Below are 16,035 nucleotides of genomic sequence, written 5' to 3'. Positions count from 1 at the left end.
TCTGATTCACAGGGAGGAATCTACACATGTCCCAAGGGCCATGGTGAAAAGGTGCAGTTAATCTCCCCACTTGAAGTTAAAACCACCTTGGCTGGAGTTGGGGCAAAAATCACGCTGGTAAGCCTGTCTTGATGAATTTGGCACATTAATGGTCTGCCAGGCATTCTTTGTTTTTTTTTTTTCTAATTTTTTTTTTTTTTTTTTTTGAGTCAGCCTCACTGTTGCCCAGGCTGCAGTGTAGTGGTGTGATCTTGGTGCACTGCAACCTCTGCCTCCCAGGTTCAAGTGATTCTTGTGCCTCAGCCTCCTAAGTAGCTGGGACTATGCACATGTGCCGCAACGCCCAGCTAATTTTTGTATTTTTAGTAGAGATGGGGTTTCGCCATGTTGGCCAGCTGGTCTCGAACTTCTGACCTCAAGTAAACCACCCGCCTCGGCCTTCCAAAGTGTTGAGATTACAGGTGTGAGCTACCATGCCTGGCCTAAGGGGCAGGCATTCTTTATGTTTAAAGGCACCATACCAGCAGTCAGTTCCCTGCAGAAGCATCCAGAAGTCACAGGTCCTTTTTCTGCCTTGGCCTTTGAGGACCATCCTGACATTTTTGCCACCTTTTGCCAACTGGCTGTGGCTGCTTGAACAGATGCCAGGGGAAGGAATCTGGGTCCACTTGAGGAAGCTGTAACTGATGACAGATGTCTGCCACAGTGGAGGGGACAGCAGTAGAATACATTACCTAAGTCTAAGCAGTAATACAGTACCTAAGTCTGCATATTTCATCCGGCATCAGATCATCATGGGTGCCTCTTGCCACTGTTGCATGTGAGGCAGGAGCCATCCCAGGTCTTAAGGGCCTGAGGAACTCTGAGAAGAGCAGTCCATTAACCAAGGTGGCCCAAGAGCCAGGATTAGGTCAAGGAGGCGTGGCCCTTGCTGGTATATGTGCCCAGTATGAGGGCCTGAGGAAGCAGCTGGTTGGAGACTCCACAGCAGAACTGACAGCCAGGAGAATGGAGAGCTGGGGAGAGTGAGGCTCATTCACTCAAAAAGCATTGCGCATTTACTTGGGAGCCGGACGCTAAGCTGGAGAAAAGGATACAAGGGTGAGTAAGGCAGTTTGTGTCCTCAAGGAGATCCCAGCCCAGATAAATATATGTAGCTGTGTTTCAGAGGCTTGGTTCCAGACCACTGCAATACAGTGAGTCGCACACATTTTCTGGTCTCCTAGTGCATTAAAGTTATTTTAGCCAGGTGTGGTGGCACGTGCACCTGTAGTCCCAGCTACTCCAGAGGCTAAGGTAGAGGATTTCTTGAGCCCAGGAGTTCAAAGCCAGCCTGGACAACCTAGTGAAGACCCTTGTGTAAAAAAATCAAGTTTACACTATAGTGTAGTTTATTAACTGTGCAATAGCATTATGTCCAAAGCAATATAAATACCTTAATTTAAAAATATTATGAAAGAATGCTAATGGTTATCTTTAATCCTAGCTGCTTGGGAGGCTGAGCTGTGCACCAGCATGCCCAGCTAATTTTTTTTTTTTTTTTTGAGACAGAGTCTTGCTCTGTCTGGAGTGCAGTGGTGCGATCTCGGCTCACTGCAACCTCCACCTCCTGGGTTCAAGCAATTCTCTGCCTCAGCCTCCCGAGTAGCTGGGATTACAGGCACCCGCCACCACGCCCAGCTATTGTATTTTTAGTAGAGATGGGGTTTCACCATCTTGGCCAGGCTGGTCTTGAACTCCTGACCTTGTGATCCACCCACTTTGGTCTCCAAAAGTGCTGGGATTACAGGCGTGAGCCACTGCGCCCAGCCACTAATTTTTTTTTTTTTTTTTTTTTTTTTTAAGAGACAGGGTCTTGCTATGTTGAGACGCTCTCTGGTCTCAAACTCCTCCTAGGCTCAAGCTATCTTTTCACCTCAGCCTCCAAAGTACTGGGATTACGGGTGTCAGCTACCACGCCTGGTCCCCTTTGTGGAATTTTAATGTTTCCAGTCCTTTGCCTCCAAAGCTCTCCAATGCCTTTAAAACGATGGTTTTCTATTTTATCCACCTTTTCCAGTTCTTAGCAGAAACATTGGCCTGTCAACTACTCCCTTCTATTTAGAAGCAGAAATCTTGACATTAGCAGATTTTATTTAAAATATTTTTTTCTGTCTGTTTGGAGAACGGATTATACCAGGGCAAGAGTGGAAGCAGGGTGACCAGTTGGAAGATTATGGCAGTTGTCTAGGTGAGAGATATTGGTGACTTGGAATAGGGAGATAGAGGTAGACAGCAAGATAGATGTCTGTGTTCCAAGATAGAAAGATGAAGATACAATTTTAGGCAAATGAAGCTTAGAGCAGGGAAGTATGTAAAATGTGATATACCATTTTTTTTGGTTAAAAGAAGATTTATTCGAAATCAGCCTGGACAACATGGTGAAACCCCATCTCTACTAGAAATACAAAAATTAGCCAGGCTTGGTGGTGGGCGCGTGTAATCCCAGCTGTTCGGGAGGCTGAGGCAGGAGAATCGCTTGAACCCGGGAGGCGGAGGTTCCAGTGAGCTGAGATCGCGCCATTGCACTCCAGCCTGGGCAACAGGAGTGAAACTCCTATTGCCCAGGAGTTTTGAGAGTGAAACTCTCAAAAAAAAAGAAAAAGAAAAAAGGTTTATATGTATATATGCAAATTGGGGTGATTTTTTTTTTTATTTTAACATGCTTTTCTCTTCTTTCTTTCCCAGAACATCATAGTTTCTCTAATATATCCCTGGCATCCTTTTGGCTAGGGGGAGATTTGAATGCCAAGGAAGACCACAGTGTTAGTCAGTCTTTGTCATTCAAAAATAGGATTATGCAGCAGGACAGTAGCCTTGCTTGCAAGGCAGGGTTCTTCAATATTTTTTTTTAATTACTCCTTTATACCAGTAAGCAAACTTGGAGAATCTATTCCCAAAAATTTTTCAGGGATGTGGAGTAGACACTTTTGTCAACCATTAAGGCTTAGCTGGAGTCAGAAAGAAAGATATAATTAGGGGTCACAAAAGGTTTTTACCTGATGCTCTTTTTTTTGTTATTGTTGTTGTTTTGTTTTTGTTTTTGTTTTTTTGACCTTGAGGGATTAAGGAAGAAGAAGGGGAACAGAGAAGCAGATGACAAGAGGCTCACATGGGTGTCCCAATTTCCCTTCTCTGGACTTTGACTTGGAGAGGGTGCAAGTACATTAGAGAGAACACTGAGAACAAGAGAGGAGACATTGACTTTGCTTCCCATTTAACACTGTGCAAGAGGCCACCTCTTGAATTGCCCCCTGCCCTAAACTGTAGTATAGCCATGGCAACTGGACAGCTTGGTGTGGTTGGGCAGAGGGACGTATCTTCGCCATCTTGGGCTGCCATAACAAAATTCCATAGATTGAGTGATTTAAACAACAGAAGTTAATTTTCTCAAAGTTCTGGGGGCCAGGAAGTCCAAGATCAAGGTGCTGGCTGATTCAATTTCTGATGAGAGCTCTCTTCCTGGCTTGCAGATGGCCGCCTTGCTGTGTCCTCATATGGTGGAGAGCGAGGGAATGGCCTCCCTGGTGTCTCTTCTTATAAGGGCACTAATTCTATCAGATTATGGCTCCACCCTTATGACCTCATTTAACCTTAATTACCTCCTTAAAGGCCCTATCTGTAAATATAGTTACATTGAGGGTTAGGCTTTGTGTTAGTCTGTTCTCACGCTGCTAATAAAGACATACCTGAGACTGGATAGTTTATAAAAGAAAGAGGTTTAATTGACTCACAGTTCCATATGGCTGGGGAGGCCTCACAGTCATGGTGAAAGGGGAATGAGGAGCAGTCACGTCTTACTAACGGTGGCAGGCAAGACAGCTTGTTCAGGAAAATTCCTGTTTATAAAACCATCAGATCTCCTGAGACTACAATGAGAACAGTATGGAGGAAACCACCCCCTTGATTCAGTTATCTCCATCTGGCCCTGCTCTTGACACATGGGGATTATTATAATCCAGGGTGAGATTTGGGTGGGGACACAGCCAAACCACATCAGGCTTCAATATGTGACTTTTGGGGGTACAAAGTTCAGTCCATAGCAATTCAGTCCTTTGGAATTTAGCATCCTGGAGCTGCCCTGGGATCCTGAATGGTCTACGTCAACCCAGAGGTGGCTGAGGATGTGGCTGAAGAGTTTCCTAGCAGGGGCCACAGTACCAGAGTGAGGTACCAGATCTGCATCCTGCTTAAAAATCCAGCATGCACCCTGGAGAATTGCTGGCACTTGGCAAATATTTATTGAAACGAGCCGTTGGGCTGTATCTTCTTTTTGCATGTGTAATAGGAGTGTCCCTTGTTCTCTAGCCTTCAGGAGTCACCCTTTCCTTGAACGTCCTCTGAATATCAGCCCCAGATCTGTAGGAAGTCCACTTGAGTCTTCAGTAAATGCTGATATGTTCTTTTTCTTTGAGACAGAGTCTCGCTGCTGACTCCCAGGCTGGAATACTCTGGCGTGGTCTTTGCTCACTGCAACCTCCACCGCCTGGGTTCAAGCGATTCTCCTGCCTCAGCCTCCTGAGTAACTGGGACTACAGGTATGCGCCCCCACACCCGGCTAATTTTTGTATTTTTAGTAGAGACGAGGTTTCACCATGTTGGCCAGGCTGGTCTTGAACTCCTGACCCCAGGTGATCCGCCCACCTTGGCCTCCCAAGGTGCTGGGATTACAAGCGAGAGCCGCCGCGCCCGGCCAATGCTGATGTGTTCTAACAAATCCATCCTGGTGGCTGTTTGTTGTATTTTTCTCTGAATAGCTCCATTGCTCCAGGCCTCTCTGTGGTTACCTATGGCTTTCACCTTTTCTCCCACTGCTGTTCTTTTCCTATGCCATTTTGCCCCAAACATTCTTATGATCAATTAAAGCTGGCTCCAGGACAGCACAGGCTCTACACTCTGGCCGGATTTGTTTCTGCCTCAGAAATACGTGCTGTCATGGCCGGAGATGGCCATCAAGATGTCTCCTAGCTCGTCCAGGCAGGTCTGCTCTCAGGTTCCACTGGGAGAATGTAACAGTGTTCTGGAGCTTGATCATCTCCCATCCTGGTGATCTCTCAAAAGGTCTTGCAACCCACCTGAGTGCTTAGATCAAATCCCAGTGGCTTCTGAGAACGTGTTGCTGGTTTGTGAGGGAGAAGGGATGGGAGAGGATAGTGAGAAAGAGAAGATGCTAGGAAGTGAAATAAGAAGGAAAGAGGAAAAGATATTACCATTTAATTCAACTCAGGGCGGGGTGCAGCAGCTCATGCCCGTAATCCTAGCACTTTGGGAGGCTGCAGTGGGTGGATTGCCTGACGAGATCAGTCTGGCCAACATGGTGAAACTCCGTCTCTACTAAAAGTACAAAAAAATTGGCTGGGTGTGATGGTGTGTGCCTGTAATCTCAGCTACTCGGGAGGCTGAGGCCCGAGAATCACTTGAACCCAGGAGGCAGAAGTTGTAGTGAACCATGATCATACCACTTCACTCCAGCCTGGGTGACAGAGTGAGACTCTGTCTCAAAAAAAAAAAAAAATTCAGTTCAACTCAAACTTAAGTATGCATCCAAATCACCTATAATGCTTGTTAAAGCACAGATTGCTGGGCCACTCCCCTGAGTTTCTGATTCAGCAGATTTGGGATGGGGACCAAGCATCCTGACTTCTTCATTTTTTTTTTTTTTGTTTTTTTTTGAGACAGATTCTCGCTCTGTCGCCCAGGCTGGAGTCCAGTGGCACGATCTCGGCTCACTGCAACCTCCGCTTTCCGGGTTCAAGCGATACTCCTGCCTCAGCCTCTGGAGTATCTGGTACTACAGGTGCCCACCACCACACCCTGCTAATTTTTGTACTTTTAGTAGATACAGGGTTTTGCCATGTTGGCCAGGCTGGTCTTGAACTCCTGACCTCGGCCTCCCAAAATGCTGGGATTACAGGTGTGAGCCACTGCACCCGGGCGCATTCTCACTTCAAACAAATTTCCAGGTGATGATGCTGCTGTTCAGAGGACCACATTTTGAGAACCACTGACTTCACCCCCAAACCAGCTTGGAGATGATGCACCCCATCCCAGTATAATATTTTACTCTTCATAATGGGTAGGCAGACCTGCTTTTTCTAAAATATCCTTGCAGCCAGCAGCCAGGTCCATCTGTTTGTTCATACAGTAGCAAGATGTCCAACAACTCCCTAAGGAACTTAATGAGCAACTTGGATCCAATTCTTCATTGTCTGTCAGAGGAAAGGCATCCATGCTTGGTAATGAGCCTTTGGATGCTCTACCCGGCTCTGTGGCCAGAACAAAGTGCCTTGTTATCTCCCTGACAAGGAGCCTACTTTATGGTGTTGGACAAAACACCTAGTACGTCATTCTCCCAAACAGCACAAACTCATACCCAATGAAACTGGGGGAGCAATGGGTGGTCTTTCTACTCTCAGAAACCTGTTTATTTCCATCTTGGTGGTGTGGAGAGGGTGTTGTATGTTGCACATTGTGCAAAGGCCTGGGACATGATGGCCACTGCTCCCACTCACCCATCTCATCAGCATGTTGTAGACATCTGCAGAGTCCTACACCGAACTGAGCATGCTGGGGGGTGGGGGGTAACAATGATGAAATGCATCCAGAACCTGTTTCAAGGCCAGGCCTGTGACACAGCTCCAGACTAGATGCATAGTGAAGGCTCAGGAAATGTCGGCCATGATTCTTTTGTTTTGTTTTGAGACGGAGTCTCACTCTGTCACCCAGGCTGGAGTGCACTGGCGTGATCTCAGCTCACTGCAACTTCTGCCTCCCGGGTTCAAGTGATTCTCATGCCTCAGCCTCCCCAGTAGCTGGGATTACAGGTACATGCCACCTCGCCCAGCTGATTTTTGTATTTCTTTTTTAGTAGAGACAGGGTTTCACCATGTTGGCCAGGCTGGTCATGAACTTCTGGCCTCAAGTGATCTGCCTGCCTCGGCCTCGCAGAGTGCTGGTATTACAGGAGTGAGACACGGTGCTCTGCCGATTCTTATGGGTATGATTAAGAAGAACATCCCAATCACAGCCTGGAATAGAACACTTTCGTGATACAATTCACAACCTCCTTCTGGGAGGACATGAGCATTCCTGATAAATGCTTAAGCAATTTTCTGATAAACTTTAACAAGATTAAAATCTCTTTGGGGAAATTAGCTACCCAAACCACTTGGATGATTATCATACATTCTTTGTCTTGTATTCAGTTTAATAATGATTATCCAACCATTCTCTTTTCCTTTGAAATATCCATAACAAAAGGGAACTACTGACTTGGCTTTGTGACAGGCTTAAAATAAAACTTCAACACATGCTTATAATTAATTTTTGTGAAAAAATGTAAAACAGTCATTATAGAGATAGGACATAAAAATAGTAGCTAACACTTATTAAGTACTTGTTGCTTGTCAGATGTTATATTAAATGCCCAAAAACTCTTTATAATGAATTGGGTTATAATACCTCTGTTTGACTTAAAAGATGCTGATACAGTTTGAATATTTGTCCCCTCCATATCTCATGATGAAATGTGATCCCTAATGTTGGACATGGAGCCTGTTGGGAGGTGTCTGGGTCATTGGGATAGATCCCTCTTAAGTGACTTGGTGCCCTCCCCATGGTAATGAGTGAGTTCTTGCTGTTAGTTCACGAGACAGCCGGTTGTTTAAAGGAGCCTGCACCTCCTCCTCTCTCTCTTTGCTCCCTCTCTTGCTATGTGATGCGCCTGTTCTTCCTTTGCCTTCTGCCACGATCGGAAGCTTCTGAGGCCTCACCAGAAGCTGAGCAGATGCTGGTGCCATGCTTGTACAGTCTGAAGAACTGTGAGCCAAATAAACCTCTTTTTTAAAATTTAATTTAATTTTTATTTTGAGACGGAGTCTGGCTCTGTCGCCCAGGCTGGAGTGCAGTGGTGCAATCTTGGCTCACTGCAAGCTCCGCCTCCCGGGTTCACACCATTCTCCTGCCTCAGCCTGCCGAGTAGCTGGGACTACAGGCATCCACCACCACGCCCGGCTAATTTTTTGTATTTTTAGTAGAGATGGGATTTCGCCATGTTAGCCAGGATGGTCTCGGTCTCCTGACCTCATGATCCGCCCGCCTCAGCCTCCCAAAGTGCTGGGATTACAGGCGTGAGCCACGGCACCCGGCAATAAACCTCTTTTCTTTACAGATTGCCCAGTCACAGGTATTCCTTTATAGGAATGCAGAACAGACTAACACAAATGCTAAGAAAGGCCGAGTGACTTGCCCAGGATCAGACAGCCAGTGATGGGTAGAGCCAGGTTTTGGTTCCAGGCCTGGCTGAGTCCCCAGCTGGAGCTAGCTACAGCTACACTCTTCTGCTTTGCCAGGGGAATTGCAGCAGGAGGTGAAGAGTGGGATAGTCTGCTGGGCGCGGTGGCTCATGCTTGTAATCCCAGCACTTTGGGTGGCCGAGGCAGGTGGATCATCTGAAGTCAGGAGTGCGAGTCCAGCCTGGCCAACATATCGAAACCCGTCTACTAAAAATACAAAAATTAGCCAGGCGTGGTGGCACGTGCCTGTAATTCCAGCTACTCGGGAGGCTGAGGCAGGAGAATCACTTGAACCTGGGAGGCGGAGGTTGTGGTGAGCTGAAACTGCACTACTGCACTCCAGCCTGGGCAATACAGTGAGACTCTGTCAAAAAAAAAAAAAAAAAAAAAAGAGTGGGATAGTCCCTGAGAAAGGGACAGGTATAGGGCTGTGGAACCACAGAGCACGGAGAGTATTCTCCCAGGTAGAGGGCTTGGGAAGGGGACATGGAGGAAGAGATAGTCTATTCCAGAAGAGGAAGTAGGAGAGGGACTGGTGGAGACAGTGAGCAGCACATGCCAGGAGCAGCAGGAGGGTGGGCAGAGGCATAGCAAAGGCCCAGGCACATTTGAAGGTGGTTGTAGAGTTTGATCTGCAGCCATGGGAGCGGCCCCCAGTCCTCTGAACAGCGCGACCCCTGCCATCCAGTGTTGTGGATCCTATGTGCTGCTACTTGGACTTTTAAAATTACTCTGGATTCAGAGAGCACAGCCACACAGTTTCATCACTTACTGGCTGTGTGACCCTGGGCAAGTCACTTCACCTCTCTGAGCTGAAGGTTTCCTCATCTGAAAATTGAGGGTAATGATAGCATCTCCTTCTTAGGATTGCTGTGAGGATTCAATGAGATAAACCTCAAATTAGCACATGCCTGGCACCTACCAAGGGCTCCATAGAAAGGTGGGGTATTACTGTCTTACCGTGTAATTGAATGGTGGCATTATAACGCTGTTTTTCAGGAGGCTTGTGAAAAAAATAACTTCTCATTAAAAAAATAATTTTAGACTTTAAAAAAAATTGCAAAAGTAGCACAAAGAATTCCTGAATACCTTTCACCAAGATTACAAATATACACATAAAGAAAAAAACAGGGCCGGGCGCAGTGGCTCACGCATGTAATTCCAGCACTTTGGGAGGCCAAAGCGGGTGGATCACGAGGTCAGGAGATCAAGACCATCCTGCCTAACATGGTGAAACCCCGCCTCTACTAAAAAATACAAAGAAAAAAAAAAGTTAGCCAGGCATGGTGGCATGCACCTGTAGTCCCAGCTACTTGGGAGGCTGAGGCAGGAGAATTGCTTGAACCAGGGAGGCGGAGGTTGCAGTGAGCCGAGATCATGCCACTGCACTCCAGCCTGGGCAACAGAGTGAGACTCTGTCTCAAAAAAAAAAAACAAAAAACAAAACAAAACAAAAATATATATATTGACATATATGTACACACATAGAAACATATAAACATGTATATACGTATTTCCCCCTGAAGTGTTTGTGAGTCAAATGCAGACTTGTTGGCCCTTTACCCCTTAATACTTCAGTGTGCATTCTTTAAAAGCAAGGACATTCTCCTATATACCATTATACTATAATTGTACAAATATAGTACAATTGGTACAAATTAATACAACTATGCAAATATAGTAAAATTATCAAAATCATGAAATTAACATTGGTACAATACTATTATCTAATGATCAGACCATATTCAGATTTTGTCAATTTTCCCACAATGTCCTATATAACAAAACAAAATCTCTGATCACCTCCTGCATTCATTTGCCCTGTCTCTGAGTCTCCTTGAGTCGGTAACATTTCCCCAGACTTTCTTTGTATTTCATGACCTCGACATTTTTTAAGAGTGAAGGCTAGCCACGTCGTAGAAAGTTCCTCTTTGGGTTTGACTGATGTTTCCTCATGGTTAGATCTGGGTTAGGCGTTTTGGGCAGGAGCACCACAGTGACCTATACACTGCATCACAGCCTTGTGCACATTTTTGTTGACAACTTTATTTATTTATTTTATTTATGTTTTTTTGAGATGGAGTCTCACTCTGTCGCCCAGGCTGGAGTGCAGTGGCACGATCTCAGCTCACTGCAACCTCCGCCTCCTGGGTTCAAGCGATTCTCCTGCCACAGCCTCCCGAGTAGCTGGGATTACAGGCATGTGCCACCATGCCCGGCTAATTTTTGTGTTTTTAGTAGAGACGGGGTTTCACCATGTTGGCCAGGCTGATCTTGAACTCCTGACCACCTTGGCCCCCAAATGCTAGGATTTACAGGCGTGAGCCACTGCGCCTGGCCTGTTGACAACTTTAAAATAGGGTTTCCAGATGGGGGGAAGGTAAGGAATTACTGAAAGACTTACATGAGAACATACACCCTGAGGGACTTGATAAACATGTGAATCCTGCAAACCTGCTGAGTCGTACCTCTGAGAGTGTGCCTAAGAACTTGCAGGGTTCACCAGCATCCTAGGTGACCAGTTGTCTACAGTGTTCCTTCCAGCTACGACATTCCCCGGCGTGGCCAAAAGATGGCGCTGCAGACTGCACTTTCAACGGAGTTTCCTTTCTGGAGAAACAGCTGGGCTTTGGTGAATTCAAGCTCACATCTACCAGGACACTTGGTACCTCCTGTTTGCTCCTTGGAACCGGGCCTTTCCCACCGCTATCCTCCTATCACTTCATAGTGACTTTTCTGGATGCCCCAGGACCTCACAGGAGTTAGAATTCACTTTGGGGTTCCTAAGCCAGAGATGATTCACTCTGCAAGGTGAAGAGAAAACCCCTCCCAGTTTTCTGAAGAGCAAACCAAGAACTGTTAAAATAGTAATAGGCCAGTCACAGTGGCTCATGCCTGTAATCCCAGCACTTTAGGAGCTGAAGCAGGAGGATCACTTGAGCCCAGGAGTTCCAGACCAGCCTGGGCAACATAGGAAGACCCCATTTCTTTTTTTTCTTCTTCTTTTTTTGTTTTTTAGTATTTATTGATCATTCTTGGGTGTTTCTCGGAGAGGGGGATTTGGCAGGGTCATAGGACAATAGTGGAGGGAAGGTCAGCAGATAAACAAGTGAACAAGGGTCTCTGGTTTTCCTAGGCAGAGGACCCTGCGGCCTTCCGCAGTGTTTGTGTCCCTGGGAACTTGCAATTAGGGAGTGGTGATGACTCTTAAGGAGTATGCTGCCTTCAAGCATCTGTTTAACAAAGCACATCTTGCACCGCCCTTAATCCATTTAACCCTGAGTTGACACAGCACATGTTTCAGAGAGCACAGGTTGTGGGTAAGGTTATAGATTAACAACATCCCAAGGCAGAAGAATTTTTCTTAGTACAGAACAAAATGGAGTCTCCTACGTCTACTTCCCTCTACACAGACACAGCAACAATCTGATTTCTCTATCTTTTCCCCATATTTCCCCCTTTTCTATTCGACAAAACTGCCATCGTCATCATGGCCCGTTCTCAATGAGCTGTTGGGTACACCTCCCAGACAGGGTGGCTGCCGGGCAGAGGGGCTCCTCACTTCCCAGACGGGGTGGCCAGGCAGAGGCGCCCCCCCACCTCCCGGACGGGGCGGCTGGCCGGGGGGGGGGGCTGCCCCCCACCTCCCTCCGGGGCGGGGCGGCTGGCCGGGGGGCGGGGCTGCCCCCACCTCCCGGACAGGGCGGCTGCTGGGCGGAGACGCTCCTCAATTCCCAGACGGGGCGGCTGCCGGGTGGAGGGGCTCTTCACTTCTCAGATGGGGCGGCCGGGCAGAGACGCTCCTTACCTCCCAGACGGGGTTGCGGCCGGGCAGAGGCGCTCCCCACATCTCAGACGATGGGCGGCCGGGCAGAGACGCTCCTCACTTCCCAGACGGGGTGGCGGCCGGGCAGAGGCTGCAATCTTGGCACTTTGGGAGGCCAAGGCAGGCGGCTGGGAGGTGGAGGTTGTAGCGAGCCGAGATCACGCCACTGCACTCCAGCCTGGGCAACATTGAGCACTGAGTGAGCGAGACTCCGTCTGCAATCTGGGCACCTCGGGAGGCCGAGGCGGGCGGATCACTCGAGGTCAGGAGCTGGAGACCAGCCCGGCCAACACAGCAAAACCCCGAGCAAGACCCCATTTCTACAAAAAATAAAATTAGCTGGGCATGGTGTGTGCCTGTAGTCCCAGCTACATGGGAGACTGAGGTGGGAGGATCGCTTGAGCCCAGCAGGCAGAGGTTGCAGTGAGCCAAGACTGTGCCACTGCATTCCAGCCTGGGTGACAGAGAGAGCCCCTTTCTCAAAAATAAAATACAAAAATAAAGAGCAGCCACCATTCTTAGGGTTAAGATAAAATTCCCCCCAACTCCCTACCCCCATTCTCGCAAGGCTGAGATCCAGACTTTGTTGCAGAGGGCACAGCTGTGGTTCCCTGGATGGCAGAGAAGCCACTGCAGTGTTTGTTGGTAGAATCTGCTAGAAATCTGTCCTCTGGAACTTGCCAGGAAACTGTCCTCTACGGAGTGAGAGAAAGCCATTCACAGAGTGGTGTCTCACTAGAGGCACTCTGCTACAAAATCGCCAAAGGTGGGGACACTGCGGGAAGCTGCTGGCCTTGTGGTGCTGCTGGCTGCCGTGCACTGCAGGAACTGGGTCCTGGAGTAGCTGCCTGCATGGTAGGAGGCTGCTGAGCGACCACATCTGAATCAGGAAGAGGTGGGCTCCTGGAAAAACTCTTTAAAAGGGATTAGACTTGTCTAACTTGTCCATTTTGCTCTTTGATCTTCTCTTTCTTTCCTCCTGGAACGTGGTCATGATGACTGGAGCACAGCATCCCCCTTGGGAGGATGAGGAAGAAGGTCACATTCTCAGGATGGTGGAGAGAAAAGCTAGAAGGAGACTGGGTACCTGATGTCCGTGGTGCTGCCCTGTTAGCTCTGGACTTCCTTTCTTCAAATTCCTCATTAAGAAAAACAACCTCTGTCTTGACTGAGATGCTTTTGTTTTGTTTGTTTGTTTGTTTTTTGGTTCCCTGCAGTTGAATTTAATTCCCAACTGATATAACTATGTTTAGTGCAAAGGCTCAACTGGGTATGATTGTCATGAGATCACTTCAGCCAATAAACAGAAATTATGATAATTTTTTTTTTTTTTCTGTGGTCTCTGTTGCCTAGGCTGGAGTGCAGTGGCGCAATCATAGCTCACTGCAGCCTCAAACTCCTGGGCTCAAACCATCCTCCCACCTCAGCCACACAAAGCGCTGGGATTACAGATGTGAGCCACCACGCCCAGCCAGAAATCACTTTTCATAATTTACACACATTGACTTTCTTAGATGACAGGTAAGTAATGATTATAAAAGCAGCATTTCTGAGCACTTTTTACCCAATATATTTTTTAAAAGTTTAGTATCTAACACATATACAAAAATTCACAAATCATATGTTGTACAGCTCAAATAATTTTCACAAGGTGGACACAAACATGTAATCACCCAGATCAAGAAATAACATTACTTGCACCCTGGAAGCACCCCCTCAATCTCCCATTCAGTCAGCACTCCTACAAAGGAAACTGCTAACTGACTTTTAATGACACAGATTAGTTTTGCCTATTTTTGAATGTTACATAAATGGCATCGTATAGCATGTGGTCTTTTGTGTCTGGCCTCTGTCAACATTATGTTTGTGAATTCCTTCATGTTATTGTCCTGGGAAGACACAGGCCAAGCTCAAATCCAGAGGAGCAGCTGGAGGGAAATGGTGCATGTGAGATGAACAGGCATTGCTTTTCACTGGTGCATGCGGGGAGGAGGTGATCCATGGCCAGGTTGAGTAGCTGCCAGCCCATCACATTCATCAGGAAGCTCATCTGCAACTCTGATACACAGAGTCAAGGCTCTGGGGTCAGAAGGACAGCTGAGATTCTCTAGACAATAAGTATCATTTGGACTCACAAACCTCTTGAATCAGGTTTGTGCCAGATCCTCTGGCACTTTGCAGAAAATAAGTTCTACCCTCTGTACATAAAAAGGTGTGTTCGGCCAGGCACGGTGGCTCATGCTGGTAATCCCGGCACTTTGCAGAAAATATGTTCTACCCTCTGTACATAAAAAGGTGTGTTCGGCCAGGCACGGTGGCTCATGCTGGTAATCCCAGCACTTTGGGAGGCCGAGGTGGGCAGATCACCGGAGGTCAAGAGTTCGAGACCAGCCTGGCCAACGTGGCAAAACCCATTCTCTACTAAAAATATGAAAATTAGCTGGTTGTGGTGGCGTGTGCCTGTAATCCCAGCTACTCGGGAGGCTGAGGCAGGAGAATCGCCTGAACCCGGGAGGCAGAGGTTGCAGTGAGCTGAGATCGCACCACTGCACTCCCGCCTGAGTGACAGAGTGAGACTCCATCTCAAAAAAAAGGAAAAAGAAGAAAAAGAAAAGATGTGTTCAACTCAATATGGACCAGCCCTTTGATTCATATTCATTGTAGTATATAGTGATGTTTTATGCACTTTTCTGTATGTCTGTAATATTTCATAACAAAAACACACGTGCAAGGGACAATGAAATAAGTGCAAGGTTAATGCAGAGATAGTAGATTGCTTATTTGTTCTTCTGGTAGACTGCATTATTTGTTCAAAACATTTGCAGCCACTCCATATCAGTCCTTCCTACTGGGCTTTCCCTACAAATCACCCTTGCTGGCGGATTCTATTTTCCATGACGTTGACATTAGGTGCAGCCATGGGATTTACTTTAGCCACTGAAAGATGAGTGGAAGTGGCCTGGTGCTCCTGAACAGAAACTTTAAGAGCAATAAGATGGTTCTGCCATTTCTCTTTTCCCTCTGCCAGGATAATGTCAATGTTCCAGGTAACAGCTGCTCCTGTAGCCTGGATCCCAGAATGAAGAGGGCATGGGGCAGAGCTACAGCTGATGTATAATGTGAGTGAGAAATAGGCCATGGTGGTGGGAAGGTGCTAAGATCTTGGGATTGTTTGTCCTGCAGAATAACCTGGTGAAACCTGACTGATACACATATGGAAGGTTTTCACATCGTAATTGCCAGTTAAAATAAACAAAAGAGTCCTCTGGGCTAATACCAACTTCTATAGATAAGGAGGTGAAGGGAAGACAATTAACAAACACCTAGCCTCAAGTTTCTCCTTTGTAAAGGGACTTTGGAATTAACTAGAAAAACTGGGGTAGGGTGCAATCTGACTTGTACCCATATCAAAAGTCAACTTTCTGCATGGTCAAGTATCAGATAAATTTAAGCCCTCTAGGCTTTTTTTATAATAGTAAATAATTTTTAAAAGTAGATGTTTTTGTAAAAGACAGACTGTGAGGAGGAGGTAAGAATTAAAACGAAAGGCTGGACGCAGTGGCTCACACCTGTAATCCCAGCATTTTGGGAGGCCGAGGTGGGCGGATCACGAGGTCAGGAGATCAACACCATCCTGGCTAACACGGTGAAAACCTGTCTCTACTAAAAATACAAAAAATTAGCCTGGCGTGGTGGCGGGCGCCTGCAGTCCCAGCTACTTGGAAGGCTGAGGCAGGAGAATGGCATGAACCCAGGAGGTGGAGCTTGCAGTGAGCCGAGATCACGCCACTGCACCCCAGCCTGGGCGACAGAGTGAGACTCCATCTCAAAAAAATATATATATATTATAATGAAAGAGCTAATAAGGTCTTGTTC

At 47.0% G+C, this 16,035-nt stretch overlaps 1 long non-coding RNA gene across 16 annotated transcripts in view; it reads left to right on the top strand.

Annotated features, from left to right (window-relative positions):
• LOC100988639 (uncharacterized) overlaps positions 1-13,478 on the top strand; it is a 28,386-nt gene extending 14,908 nt beyond the window's left edge. For 10 of the 16 annotated variants that reach the window (XR_010111012.1, XR_010111025.1, XR_010111014.1 and 7 more), the window contains 3 exons: positions 13-4,577; positions 5,719-6,115; positions 13,170-13,478. This is a non-coding gene — a long non-coding RNA (uncharacterized LOC100988639). The remainder of the gene's footprint in view (positions 1-12; positions 4,578-5,718; positions 6,116-13,169) is intronic. The other 6 variants (XR_010111022.1, XR_010111018.1, XR_008622276.1 and 3 more) reach the window with 6 other exon arrangements.
• Positions 13,479-16,035: the final 2,557 nt, after the last annotated feature.

Source organism: Pan paniscus, chromosome 21 (genome assembly GCF_029289425.2).
Source record: "Pan paniscus chromosome 21, NHGRI_mPanPan1-v2.0_pri, whole genome shotgun sequence".
NCBI lineage: Eukaryota > Metazoa > Chordata > Mammalia > Primates > Hominidae > Pan > Pan paniscus.
Note: the sequence above shows the minus strand (reverse complement) of the source record. Positions and strands in the feature narration are given on the sequence as shown.